This window comes from Nicotiana tomentosiformis, chromosome 4, assembly GCF_000390325.3.
Source record: "Nicotiana tomentosiformis chromosome 4, ASM39032v3, whole genome shotgun sequence".
Lineage (NCBI taxonomy): Eukaryota > Viridiplantae > Streptophyta > Magnoliopsida > Solanales > Solanaceae > Nicotiana > Nicotiana tomentosiformis.
Window position 1 is genome coordinate 34,784,928 of NC_090815.1, and position 13,660 is coordinate 34,798,587.

Genomic DNA, 13,660 nt, shown 5'->3' on the forward strand with positions numbered 1-13,660 from the left:
TAAGCCTAACAGGCATGACTCCTTATTAATACTATAGTACAAATTTTAATTTCACAAAAGGAGAATTTAAACTCATAAGTTTTTCACCACAAGGAACTCGTCCTTATATAATTTCCACCGCGACTTATAGCCCAGTGTAATTTTCACCGATACTACACTTCTTCACATTGCGTGCAGATGTTGGCTGTTGTTGTTGTTGTGCTCGATGGTTGCCAGATTTGAAGATGTACCTGCATTCCTGTTGTGGCTGCCTCTTGTTCATGGTAGCCTTAGATTTATAAAAACTCTGTTTATATAATATTCAAACAGACTATGTACTTATTTCATTTCTGCTTTGTAAACTTTATTCTTAGAAGCTCATGATTTGAACTACGAGTTCTTGGGGAAATGTATTGGTTTTAGATACTTTCTTTTAAATAATTGCCATATTAATTTCATTGGAATTGGATAGTTGGTAATTGCCTTACCTAGCGGGTTGGGGTTAGGTGCCATCACGACTAGTTGGATTTTGGGTCGTGACAGATTGGTATCAGAGCTCTAGGGTCATAGGTTCTACAAGTCATGAGCAAATGCCTAGTAGAGTCTTGCGGATCGGTATGATGACATCCAAACCTATATTTGAGAGGCTACATGACATTTAGGATATACTTCCCATCTTTCTTTCTTTCCTTATCGTGCGAAATTGATTCAGCTTGAAGCGTAACTCTTTGAATTCCTTCCACGCATTCATATACGCATGTGATCGCTCGGTATCTGCTGTGCAATGACGGTTTGTGATTCCATGGTTGAGGTGCGAGATGTGATCTTGGCGTGCTGATGATTGGCCAGTCTGGAGGAGTTGAGTTCGAGTTTTGACTGTAGCTGGAGCACGAAGATTTCGATTGTGTGAGCACGTGATTTTGGGACTTATATATCCGTTGGTGTCCCTATTAGTGGAAAATATGATTGGATGACTATGTGGTGAGTATGATGTGACTGCGAGGTGTGTTCAGATTGTTCGAATATGACGACAATAGTTTAATTGAGATGTAGCAAGGACTATTGGGTGTTTGATTTATGTCTTGATTTGGCATATGGCCTCGAGTTGTAGGTGTGTTGAAGGATCTCTCATGTTGTTTAGTTGTGGAGTGAAGTAGATTCTCATGTCTTGTTGATGTGTTCAGAATCAAGAAGAATAAGTGATTGCGTAGTAGTCGTGACTGTGGAAGGGTATAGAGAGATATCGGTTGAGCCAGAGCAGGCGGGTTATCTCCTGCAAGGTGTCCTCGGGTTGTGTGGTCCTTCTGATGTTTTATAGAGAGTTCTCTTTTACTAGTGAATGATATATGTTACAATTTGAGTTTGGTTCGCTTGTGGAAGCTGGCTTGACTATTACAAGGGTGAATGCGAGATTTGCAGACGATTTGAGGTATTATATGGTTTGTGTTACATGGGCTTGCGAAGGATTTGGTTGAATTTCAGTGCGGGATTTTGGCAGTAATTAAGTATGGGTATCGTGATGTTATCGACTATTTTGTTCTATGGCTTTGAGCCAAGTGGGGGAGTTTGCTATCGACGAGTCGATTGCACTGTTATGTGTCGTATTAGTTTCGGTTTGAGGTATACTGGTGAATCAGTTATGACTTGCAGAGGTCGATATCGAGGATGACTCGGGTAAAGAAATTTCTGGATACAAGTTGTATTTCACCCTATGGGTATATGGGAATCATAAAATAATTGAGTGGTTATTCGCAAAGGATGTAGTGTACACGGATTAGGAATTTTCTCGAATTCTTAGGAGTGTGGGTTACTCCTTATTCCCTTGGGTGTTGGTGTACTATTGGGGCACAGGTCGTTCGGTCCGTTTGGTCGTTTCAATTGAGATTTGAAGTAGAGTGGATGGCTCTCGAGAATGGTTCTAATGGATTCAAGAATTATATGTAGAAATTGAGAATTTCGGATTAGCATATGGCTAGGATCTGATATTTGCATGGGATGATATCAAAACTTGTGGCATTTTTATATCATGGTGGATTATGCATTTCAGTATCAAGAAGGTGAAGGAAACAAATTTAAATTCACAGAAGGTATCTTCAGACTGGGTATCTCGATTGTGGTACTTTTGTGGTGCTTAAGAGAGCATTCAGCGGCTTATGAGCCTTAGGGTGGTGTGGTTATATGATAGGATCTCGTGTAGTGAATTTTTGTTGAGAATTGAGGTATTATGGCGAGGAGAAGAATCAATTTGAAGGTAATTCAGAAGGAACTCAGAAAAATAGGACAGCTTGGTAGTAGGTTGAATCAGCAAAATAATGGATATAATCGGTTCTTTGGGTGCTTGTGATATGGTGGGTTTTTACAAGTGCTTCGTGGAAATGCTCTTGGGATTTGGCGACCTGCGTGGCTGGGTTAAGTTAGAGAGATTCAGTTCTGATAGTTTGGTTATGTACAAATGGACTTCGAAGGGTTCTCAATGGTTTTACCACGATTCGAGGAGTATATTTCTTACCGGTGTAAGGAATATGTTGCTTATTGGGATTTTTCTCCGGGATGAGATCAATGGAGGATTCTGACTGATCGGGTATGTATTCTGCTTGTGACTCAAAGTTGATTATGAGATTCGTGTACTCTTCGCATGATGGCATGGTATATGTGGTTTGTTGTGTGGAATTGAGATTTGCTTGAGCGAGGTCACAATTCAGTTTTGAAGGGAAGGTCATAGAATTCTTAGGCAGCATGGGAAGTTTTAGACGACGAGGTAAATGATATTTCTATTTGGTATGGCTTGATGAGAGTGTACATTTCATAAGGGGCAATATTTTTGGATTTATGGGTACTTCACTAGTATTGCGGCACTCTCCTGGTTGATCGACTGTTGATATTCAAATTTTTCCAGGTGGCACGGAAGAATTTTAAAAGTATTTCTCGTGGGATGATAGTGTATGAGAGAGGTGTTAGGCATTCGGGCGGTGGGGATGGAATCAAATATGGTGATTCGCGTGTTCTATGGATTTGGAGATTGGGAGTTCTCAGGAGCAGAGTGTTTCATGGTTGTGGACTGTGAAGTTGTGGCCGGAGCCAGTCATATGATAGAATGTGTTATGATTCAGTCATTGTGGACTTTCAGAGGTTATTTATCTATCTGTGGGTGACTAGAGATGATTTGGGAGTCCATTGGTAGGCCCAATTAGGATGTGTATTCTACACTCAGCCGAATTGGTTGGCTTCATACTGCTATTGTTGAAGGATGTGCCATTCGGTTGATGTGGAGCTTATTCGTGTTCTGAAAAGATCTGTGAGTTACTCCTCAATGCTATGAGGAGTTGTGATTCGTTGGTTACATGCACATATGGTGCAGTTCTATTGTGGCCTTAGAGCGGAATTTGAGCGAGAAGAGTATTGGGTATTGCTTGGTTGATGGCGTATTAACCTATACCGGGTTTCGGAACATAAATACGGATCCGATATCCAAAAATTCAAACATTGGTTAAATATTTCAAAGTCATTAAGCCTTTTACTTTCAAATTTCAACAAAGTGCGATAACCCGATCTAGGGACTTCCGAATTCGAGTCCGGGCATACGCCAAAGTCCTAAATCACGATACGGACCCACCAGGACTGACAAAATACGAATCTGGTGTCCGTTTGCTCAAAACGTTGACCGAAGTCAACCCAAAAGGATCTTAAGGCAAAAATTTCATATTTTCTCAGTTTTTAACATAAAAGCTTTCTGGAAAAAAACCCAGATTGTGCACACAAATCGAGGTGGGTTAAGATGAGGTATTTAAGGCTTTAAAGCGCAGAATTAAGTTCTAAAACATAAGATGACGTATCGGATCATCATATGCTCCACCTCTAAAACATCCGTTCGTCCTTGAACAAACATAGAAAAGTACTTGGGCTGGTGAAACGGTGGGGATATCTACTCCGCATGTCTGACTCGGACTCCCAAGTAGCTGTCTCGATGGGCTGACCTCTCCACAGCACTTAGACTGAAGGATAACTCTTCGACCTCAACTGACGAACTTGTTGGGTTAGAATAGCCATCGGCTCCTCCTCGTAAGTCAAATCCTTATCCAACTGGACATAGCTGAAATCTAACACGTGAGATGGATCGTTGTGATACTTCCGGAGCATCGAAAGATGGAATATTGGATGAACTCCTGATAGGCTGGGAGGCAAGGCAAGCTCAGAAGCAACCGCCCCAACACGTCGCAACACCTGAAATAGGCCGATAAACCTTGGGTTTAGCTTGCCCTTCTTTCCGAACCTCATAACACCCTTCATAGGTGACACCCGGAGCAAGACCCGTTCCCCAACCAGGAATGCAACATCACGAACCTTTCGATTTGCATAACATTTCTCTCTGGACTGGGCTGTGCGTAGTCGATTCTGAATCACCTTAACCTTTTCCAAAGCATCATGAACCAAGTATGTACCCAATAATATAGCCTCGCCTGGCTCGAACCAACCCACTAGAGACCAACAACGCCTACCATACAGAGCTTCATACGGTGCCATTTGGATACTCGACCGATAACTGTTATTGTAGGCAAACTCTGCAAGTGGCAAGAATTGATCCCAAGAACCTCCAAAATCTATCACACACGCACGTAGCATATCCTCTAATATATGAATAGCGCGCTCAGACTGATTGTCCGTCTAAGGGTGAAATGATGTGCTCAAATCCACTTGAGTACCCAACTCATGTTATACGGCCCTCTAGAACCGTGATGTAAACTGTGGAGCCCGGTTAGAGATGATGTATACCGATACGCCATGAAGCCTGACGCTCCCGCGGATATAAACTCGGGCTAGCTAGTCGAAAGAATAGGTAGTCATTATAGGAATGAAATGAGCTAACTTGGTCAGCCTATCCATAATCACCCAAATTGCATCAAACTTCCGATGAGTCCATGGAAGCCCAACAACGAAATCCATAGTGATCCGCTACCATTTCCACTTTGGAATCTCTAACTTTTGAAGCAATCCACCTGACCGCTGACGCGCATACTTTACCTTCTGGCAATTCAGACACCGATCTACATATTCCACTATGTTCTTATTCATCTTCCTCCACCAGTAATGCTGGCTCAAGTCCTGGTATATCTTCGCGGTACTCGGATGAATGGAGTATTGCGAGCTGTGAAGCTCCTGGAGAATCAACTCATGCAACCCATCTACATTGGGCACACATAGCCTGCCATGCATCCTCAATGCACCATCATCCCCAATAGTGACCTCCTTAGCATCACCGTGCTGAATGGTGTCCCTAAGGACAAGCAGATTGGGGTCGTCATACTGACACTCCCTGATACGATCATAAAGAGAAGACCGAGAGACCGCACAAGCCAATACTCGACTCGGCTCAGAAATATCCAATCTCAAAAACTGGCAGGCTAATGCATGAACATCCAATGCCAATGGACTCTCTGCTGCTGGTAGATATGCTAAACTCCCCAAACTCTTTGCCCGATGACTCATAGCATCGGCCACCACATTGGCCTTCCCCGGATGGTACAAAATGGTGATATCATAATCCTTAAGTAGCTCCAACCACCTCCGCTGACGCAAGTTAAGATCGTTCTGTTTGAACAGATGTTGCAAACTCCGGTGATCAGTGTTGATCTCACAAGGGACATCGTACAAATAGTTCCGCCAAAACTTCAAGGCATGAACAATAGCTGCTAACTCAAGATCATGCACATGATAGTTCTTTTCATGCACCTACAGTTGTCTGGACGCGTAGGCAATCACCCTACCATCCTGCATTAACACCGCACCAAGACCAATCTGCAACGCATCACAATATACAGTATAAGACCCCAAACTTATAGGCAATACCAATAATGTGGCTATAGGAAAAGCTGTCTTAAGCTTCTGAAATATCTCCTTACACTTCTCTGTCCACCTGAACGGAGCACCCTTCTAGGTTAGCCTGGTCATAGGTGCTGCAATAGATAAGAATCCCTTTACAAAACAACGGTAATACCCTGTCAAACCAAGAAAATTCCGAATATCCGTAACTGATGACGGTCTAGGCCAACTCTTCACTGCTTCCACCTTCTTCGGATCCACCCTAATCCCATCACTCGATACTACATGACCCAAGAATGCCACTGAGTCTAGCCAAAACTCACACTTTGAAAATTTTGCATATAACTTCTTTTCTCTCAAGCTCTGAAGCACAGTCCTCAGGTGCTGCTCATGATCCTCCCTAGTCCGGGAGTACACCAGAATGTCGTCAATAAACACAATGACGAATGAGTCAAGATAGGGCCGGAACACACTGTGCATCAAGTGCATAAAATCTACTGGGGCATTGGTCAGCCCAAAAGACATCACAAGGAATTCGTAGTGACCATACTGAGTCCTGAAAGCAATCTTCGGGATATCTGGCTCCTGAACCTTCAACTAATGATAGCCGGAACGTAAATCAATCTTGGAAAACATCCTGGCATCCTGTAGCTTATCAAATAAATCATCAATACGAGGCAATGGATACATGTTCTTCACTGTAAATTTGTTCAACTAGCGGTAATCAATACACATCCGCATAGAACCATCCTTCTTCTTCACAAATAAGACAAGAGCACCACAAAGCGACACACTGGGCCGTATGAAGCTGGTGCTGGAATCATGCTGACCATGGTACTCTTCACAAATGCGAGCCTGTCAGGATTGGGGAATGTTTGCAAATGCGAACACTGATCTCGCAATTGGGAGATCAGACACCAGTTACCAGAAATTGTAGAACCAACTAAGTTTTCTAAGTCCAAACCACTCTGTAGCCTATCTGAAAAGCACCTGAGCCCTCGGGGCTCCAAACCAAATATGTACACAAGTCTAACATCATCATACCAACTTGCTCGCGCGATCAAATTGCCAAAATAACACCTAGAACTACGAATTGACCACCAAATCAAATGAAATTTTCAAGAAAACTTTGAAACTTCTATTTTCACAACCGGATGTCCGAATCACGTGAAACCAACTTCCTTTTTTTTGCCAAATTTAATAGACAAGTCATAAATATAGTATAAGACCTATACCGGGTTTCGGAACCAAAATATGTACCTGATATTCAAAAAGTCAAACATTGGTAAAACATTTCAAAGTCATTAAGCCTTTAACTTTCAAATTTCAACAAAGTGCGATAACTCGAGCTAGAGACTTCCAAATTCGATTCTGAGCATACGCCCAAGTCCCAAATCACGATACAGACCCACCGGGGCCGTCAAAACACAAATCTGGATCTGTTTGCTCAAAATGTTGACCGAAATCAACTCAAATGGATCTTAAGGCAAAAATTTCATATTTTCTTAGTTTTAACATAAAAGCTTTCCAGAAAAACACTTGGACTGTGCGCGCAAATCGATGAGGGTTAAGATAAGGTATTTAACGCTTCAAAAAGCAGAATTAGGTTCTAAAACATAAGATGACCTATCAGGTTATCACACACATTAAACAACATTAAAACATGAAACGCACCCCAATTCAAGCCTAATCAAAACTAACGAATTCCAACTTCTACGACTGATGCTGAAACCTATCAAATCAATTCCGATTGACCTAAAATTTTGCACACAAATCATAAATGACATAACGGACCTATTAAAATTTCCGGAACCAGAATCCAAGACCTATAAACACAAAGTCAACTCTCGGTCAAATTGCTCGATTTCTAAAACTTCAAAATTTTCAACTTTAGCCGTATCAAGCCAAATTTGACTACGGACTCCCAAATAAATATCCGGACACACTACTAAGTCCAAAATTACCATACTGAGCTATTAAAATTGTCAAAATTCTATTCCGGGTCATTTACACATAGGTCATCATACGGTCAATTACTTCAATTTAAGCTTTTAATCTTGGAACTAAGTATCCCAATTCATTCCAAAACATCCCCAACAAGTTACATAATCACAATTGAGCAAATATAAGCAGTAAGTCGGGGAGCGAGGTTGTAATACTCAAAATTACCGGTTGGGTCGTTACATCTTTCCCCTCTTAAACAAACATTTGTCCTTGAACGGGTTTAGAATCATACCTGGAGTCTCAAATATGTGTGGATATCTGCTCTGCATTTCCCGCTCAATCTCCCAAGTAGCTTCTCTGACTGGCTGGCCTCTCTACTGCACTTTCCCTGAGGCTATATTATTTGACCTCAACTTTCGAACATGCCGATCCAAAATGGCCATCGGCTCCACATCTTAAGTCAAATCACCATCTAACTGAACTATGCTGAAGTCCAAAACATGAGACGGGTCGACAACATACTTTCGGAGCATGGATACATGAAACACTGGAGGGACACTCGATAGACTAGGCGGCAATGCAATTTTATAAGCCACATCTCCAATCCTTTGTAGCACCTCAAAAGGACCAATATACTGAGGGTTCAACTTGCCCTTCTTCCCGACCTCATAACACCCTTCATAGGCAAAACTCTAAGTAATACCTTCTCCCCCACCATGTAAGCAACATCACGAACCTTCCGATCGGCGTAACTCTTCTGTCTCGATTGTGCCATGCGAAGCCGATCCTGAATCAACTTGACCTTGTCCAAAGCATCATGAACTATGTCAGTACCCAATAGCCTAGCCTCATCCGGCTCAAACCAACCCATCGTAGACCGACATTGTCTCCCATACAAAGTATTATATGGAGCCATCTAAATGCTCGATTGGTAGTTGTTGTTGTATGCAAACTCTGCAAGCGGCAGAAACTCATCCCAAGAATCCTCGAATCTATAACACAAGCACGCAACATATCTTCCAATATCTGAATAGCACGCTCGGACTGTCCGTCCGTCTGAGGATGAAATGTTATACTCAACTAAACCTGTGTGCCTAATTCTCGTTGAACTGCTCTCCAAAAATATGATGTAAACTGCGTGCCCCGATATGAAATGAAGGACACTGACACACCATGAAGGCGAACAATCTCGCGGATATAAATCTCAGCCAACCGTTCCAAAGAATAAGTAGTCCCAACAGGAATAAAATGCGCGGACTTGGTCAAACGATCACCCAAATAGCATCAAACTTCCTCGAGGTCCGTGGGAGTCCAACTACGGAGTCTATGGTGATACGCTCCCATTTCCACTCCGAAATTTCAAGCCTCTGAAACATTTCACCCGGTCTCTGGTGCTCGTACTTCACGCACTGAAAATTTAGACACCGAGCTACAAACCCCACTATATCTTTCTTTATCCTCCTATACCAATAATGTTACCTCAAGTCCTGATACATCTTTACGGCACCCAGATGAATGGAATACAGGAAAGTGTGGGCCTCCTCATGAATCAACTCATGCAACCCATCTACATTGGGTACACAAAGCCGACCTTGCATCCTCAACACCTCATCATCTCCAATAGTAACACCCTTGGCATCACTGTGCAGAACTATGTCCTTAAATACAATCAAATTAGGGTCATCATATTGATGCTCTCTGATGCGATCATATAAGGAAGAACGAGAAACCACACAAGCTAGAAATTGTATGGGCTCTGAAATATCTAATCTTAAGAACTGGTTGGCTAAGGCTTGAACATTTGTTGCAAGAGGTCTCTCACCAAAAGGAATAAAATGCAAGACTACCCATACTTACTGCCTTTTTACTCAAGGCATCGTCCACCACATTGGCCATTCCGGGATGATACAAAATGGCAATATCATAGTCCTTTAGCAGCTTCAACCACCTACGTTGTCTCAAATTTAGATCCTTTTGTTTGAATAAGTGTTGTAGACTCGGATGATCTGTAAATACCTCACAAGACACATCGTAGAGGTAATGCCTCCAAATCTTCAACGCATGAACAATCGCTGTCAATTCCATACCGTGAATAAGATAGTTCTTCTCATGGGGCTTCAACTAACGCGAAGAGTAATCAATCACTCTCCCTTCCCGCATCAAGACACAACTAATACCAATCTGAGAAACATCACAATACACAGTATAAGAACTGGATGCCAAAGGCAAAATTAGAACCGGAGATGTGGTCAAGGCAGTCTTGAGATTCTGAAAGCTCTCTTCACACTCATCAGACCACCGGATGGAGTACCCTTCTGGGTCAATTTGGTCATAGGCACTGCTATGGACGAGAAACCCTCCACAAAGCGACGATAATATCCAGCCAAGTAGAGAAAACTCTGAATCTCAATAGCTAAAGATGACTTGGGGAAACTCTGAACCGCCTTTATCTTCCTCGGATCGACATTAATACCCTTACTAGACACCACGTGTCCCAAGAATGCAACTGAATTAAGCCAGAACTCACACTTGGAGAATTTGGCATACAATTTCTTCTCCCTCATCCTCTGTAGTACAATCCTCAAATGTTGTGCATGTTCCTCCTGGCTACGTGAGTACACCAGGATATCATCAATGAATACAATGACAAAAGAATCAAGATATGACTGGAATACAATGTTCATCAAGTGCATGAATGTTGTTGAGGTGTTGGTCAGACCAAAAGACATCACAAGGAACTCATAGTGACCATAACGGGTCCTGAATGCCGTCTTCAGAATATCCAAGTCCTGAATCTTTGACTGGTGATACCCAAATCTCAAGTCAATCTTAGATAACACTCTAGCTCCATGTAGCTGGTCAAATAAATCGTGAATGCGTAGTAAAGGATACTTGTTTTTTATTTTAACTTTGTTCAACTGTCTGTAGTCGATGCACATTCGCATAGTACTATCCTTCTTTTTCACAAACAGAACTGGTGCATCCCAAGGCGACAAACTAGGCCTAATAAACCGCTTATCAAGGAGTTCCTAAAGTTGCTCTTTCAATTCTGCAGGTACCATATGATACAGAGGAATAGAAATGGGCTGAGTGCCCGGCACCAAGTCAGTACCAAAGTCAATATCACTATTGGGTGACATGCCCGGGAGATCTGCAGGAAACTCATCTGAAGAGTCTCGCACCACCGGAACCAAAACAATAGTAGGAGTATCTGCACGGAAATCTTTCACAAAGGCCAAATATGACAGACAACCCTTCCCAACAATCTGTTGGGCCTTCAAATAAGAAATCACCCTGCTGGGAACATAATCTAGAGAACCTGTCCACTCGATCCTCGACAATCCTGGCATTTCCAACGTCACGGTCTTAGTGTGACAGTCCAGAATAGCATGACATGGAAACAACCAATCCATTTCCGCTTCTGCGATTGTTCCTTCGTAGGTGCGACTCCGCTTCTGCGGACCACCTGCCCGCACATGTGACCACTGCCTCACTCTTCCCAGGCCGCTTCCACGCTCCCATGCTCACTTCTGCTAGCTCGCACATGCGATCAAAACTCCGCAGGTGCAATCACACCAGACCTGGTGCATTACAATAGTCCTTTAATTCCAAACTTGATCCGTTAACCATCCGAACTTCATTCGAAGCTCCCGGAACCTCAACCAAAAATACCAACAAGTTCTAAAATACGATACAGACTTAGTCGAGGCCACAAATCTCATTAAACAACATTAAAACACGAATTGTACCCCAATACAAGCCTAATCAAAACTATCAAATTTTAACTTCTACGATCGATGTTGAAACTTATCAAATCAAATCCGATTGACCTCAAATTTTGCACACAAGTCATAAATGACATAACGGACTTATTAAAAAATCCGGAACCAAAATCTGAGTCTGATAATCACAAAGTCAACTCTCGGTCAAACTTCTCAATTTCTAAATATGCTACTTTTCCAACTTTCGTTGTTCCAAGCAAAATTCGACTGCAGACTTCCAAATAAATATCCAGACACATTCCTAAGTTCAAAATCGACATACAGAGCCATTGGAACCATCAAAATTCTATTTCGGAGTTGTTTATACATAAGTCATTATCCGATCTATTATTTCAACTTAAACTTTTATTCTTGAGACTAAGTATCCCAATTCATTCCGAAACATCTCCGACAAGTCACAAAATCACAAATGAGCATAAAATAAGCACTAAATGGGGGAGCGGGGCTGAAATACTCAAATCGACTGGCCGGGTCGTTACATATTTGTGGCACCAGTTTCTGGGATTGTATTTGGGTTACATCGTTTATTAGTTTATCACTTTATTTTAGATTATTCAGTTTTATTGTTATCATTTGATTTGAATTGTTAAAAATGGCTAATAAGTATAGCTAATGTTGGCTTGCCTAGCAAATGAAATATTAGGCGCAATCACGATCCCGAGGGTGGAAATTCTGTGTCGTGACAGTATAGGGATATACTTAACAATCTCGTTCATATGTACGATCTGGTCAACTAGCAAGCATAGGTAATTCAGATTAATAGGTGTAATTACGACTCAATAGGATTGGTAAACCGATTAAATCCTGAAATATTCATCTCACTTGATTAAGTAAAATTCACAAACATTTGCTCTCTTGTTAGTTCAGCTTATTACTTATTTCATTTCTTCAATAATAGTTTAATCACAATCATCACTTTTGGATAACCTTGAGCAGATAATCGACTCGAGTTTGCATAGAAAACAATCAAAGAAATAAGTCTCGGCGGATTCCATATAGTCACTATATCTTGTCGATCAAGTATACTTGTGTGTGATTTTAGTTGCATTACCCCTCTTATTTGGATTGGATTTTGGTTGTAATTTCGTCAATTTGAAAACCGAAAATCTAAACTAAAATTTTTATATGCAATTCGAACTGCCTGAATGCGCACCATTAAAATGCAGTTGTCACGAGGAATGAAGAAAATCATCAAAAACTTGGTAACCCCTGATATTGCCAGGGTAAATATCTTTCATGTTTTTCCCCTGCCACATTTATATCTTTATTAGAAAGCTTAAGTAATTTTTCCCGGGTAAATGCATACTCATTTTGGTAACATTCCTATGTAGGAGTTATTCGATTAAGATATTTACCTTGCAAATTTTATATTGAATGCTTTTTGCTACATAATTTCACCTGCACACGTTTCTTGATATCTTTCTTCACGGTAACTTCTGTCTTTGAAAATATTAATATCTTGTTTCTCAGCTGGCCACCTCTAAACACCCTACAATTCATATTTGCATAAAATCAACCCACGAGAGAGAAAGAGACACATAGAGGATCCAAGTCATTGTTCAAAGGTTTTTAGGCCGAAGGAGATCAACCAAAGTAAGCTAAAAATTCGTGTCACGTTGTCTTTCTTGCTTGTTCCACTTTGTAGCATAACGTATATAAATTTGAAGTCAACAACCTCCTGTGTTTCTTCATTTCACAAAAACAAAAATAATTATGCCTCGGTCCTTAAAAAAAGTTGAGGTCAACGATAAGGATCCTTACTTTTTAATTTAAGTTCAAATCATGTTATCATTATATAGAATAAAATAAAAGTAAAAGAATAAGAGGATGATGATGATGATGATGTGATGATGATAGTAGTAATAGTAGTAGTAAAACAATTCTATAACAAGTCTAAAATCTAAGAGTTAATACCCTAAAACTCGCCTAAACTATATTACATTTGTCAGTTGCCTACCTAAACTATCACTTGTCCCCGAAAACCCCCAGAACTTTATCCTCCTTCATAATAATACCCCTCGTTGCTTTCTTACTAGTGCGTGTAATACATTCTCTAAATTATTTTAAAAATCTACATAGATATTTATTTAGCTTAATCTAAAAAATAGATTTAATTAAGATTTTAATACTCTTTATTA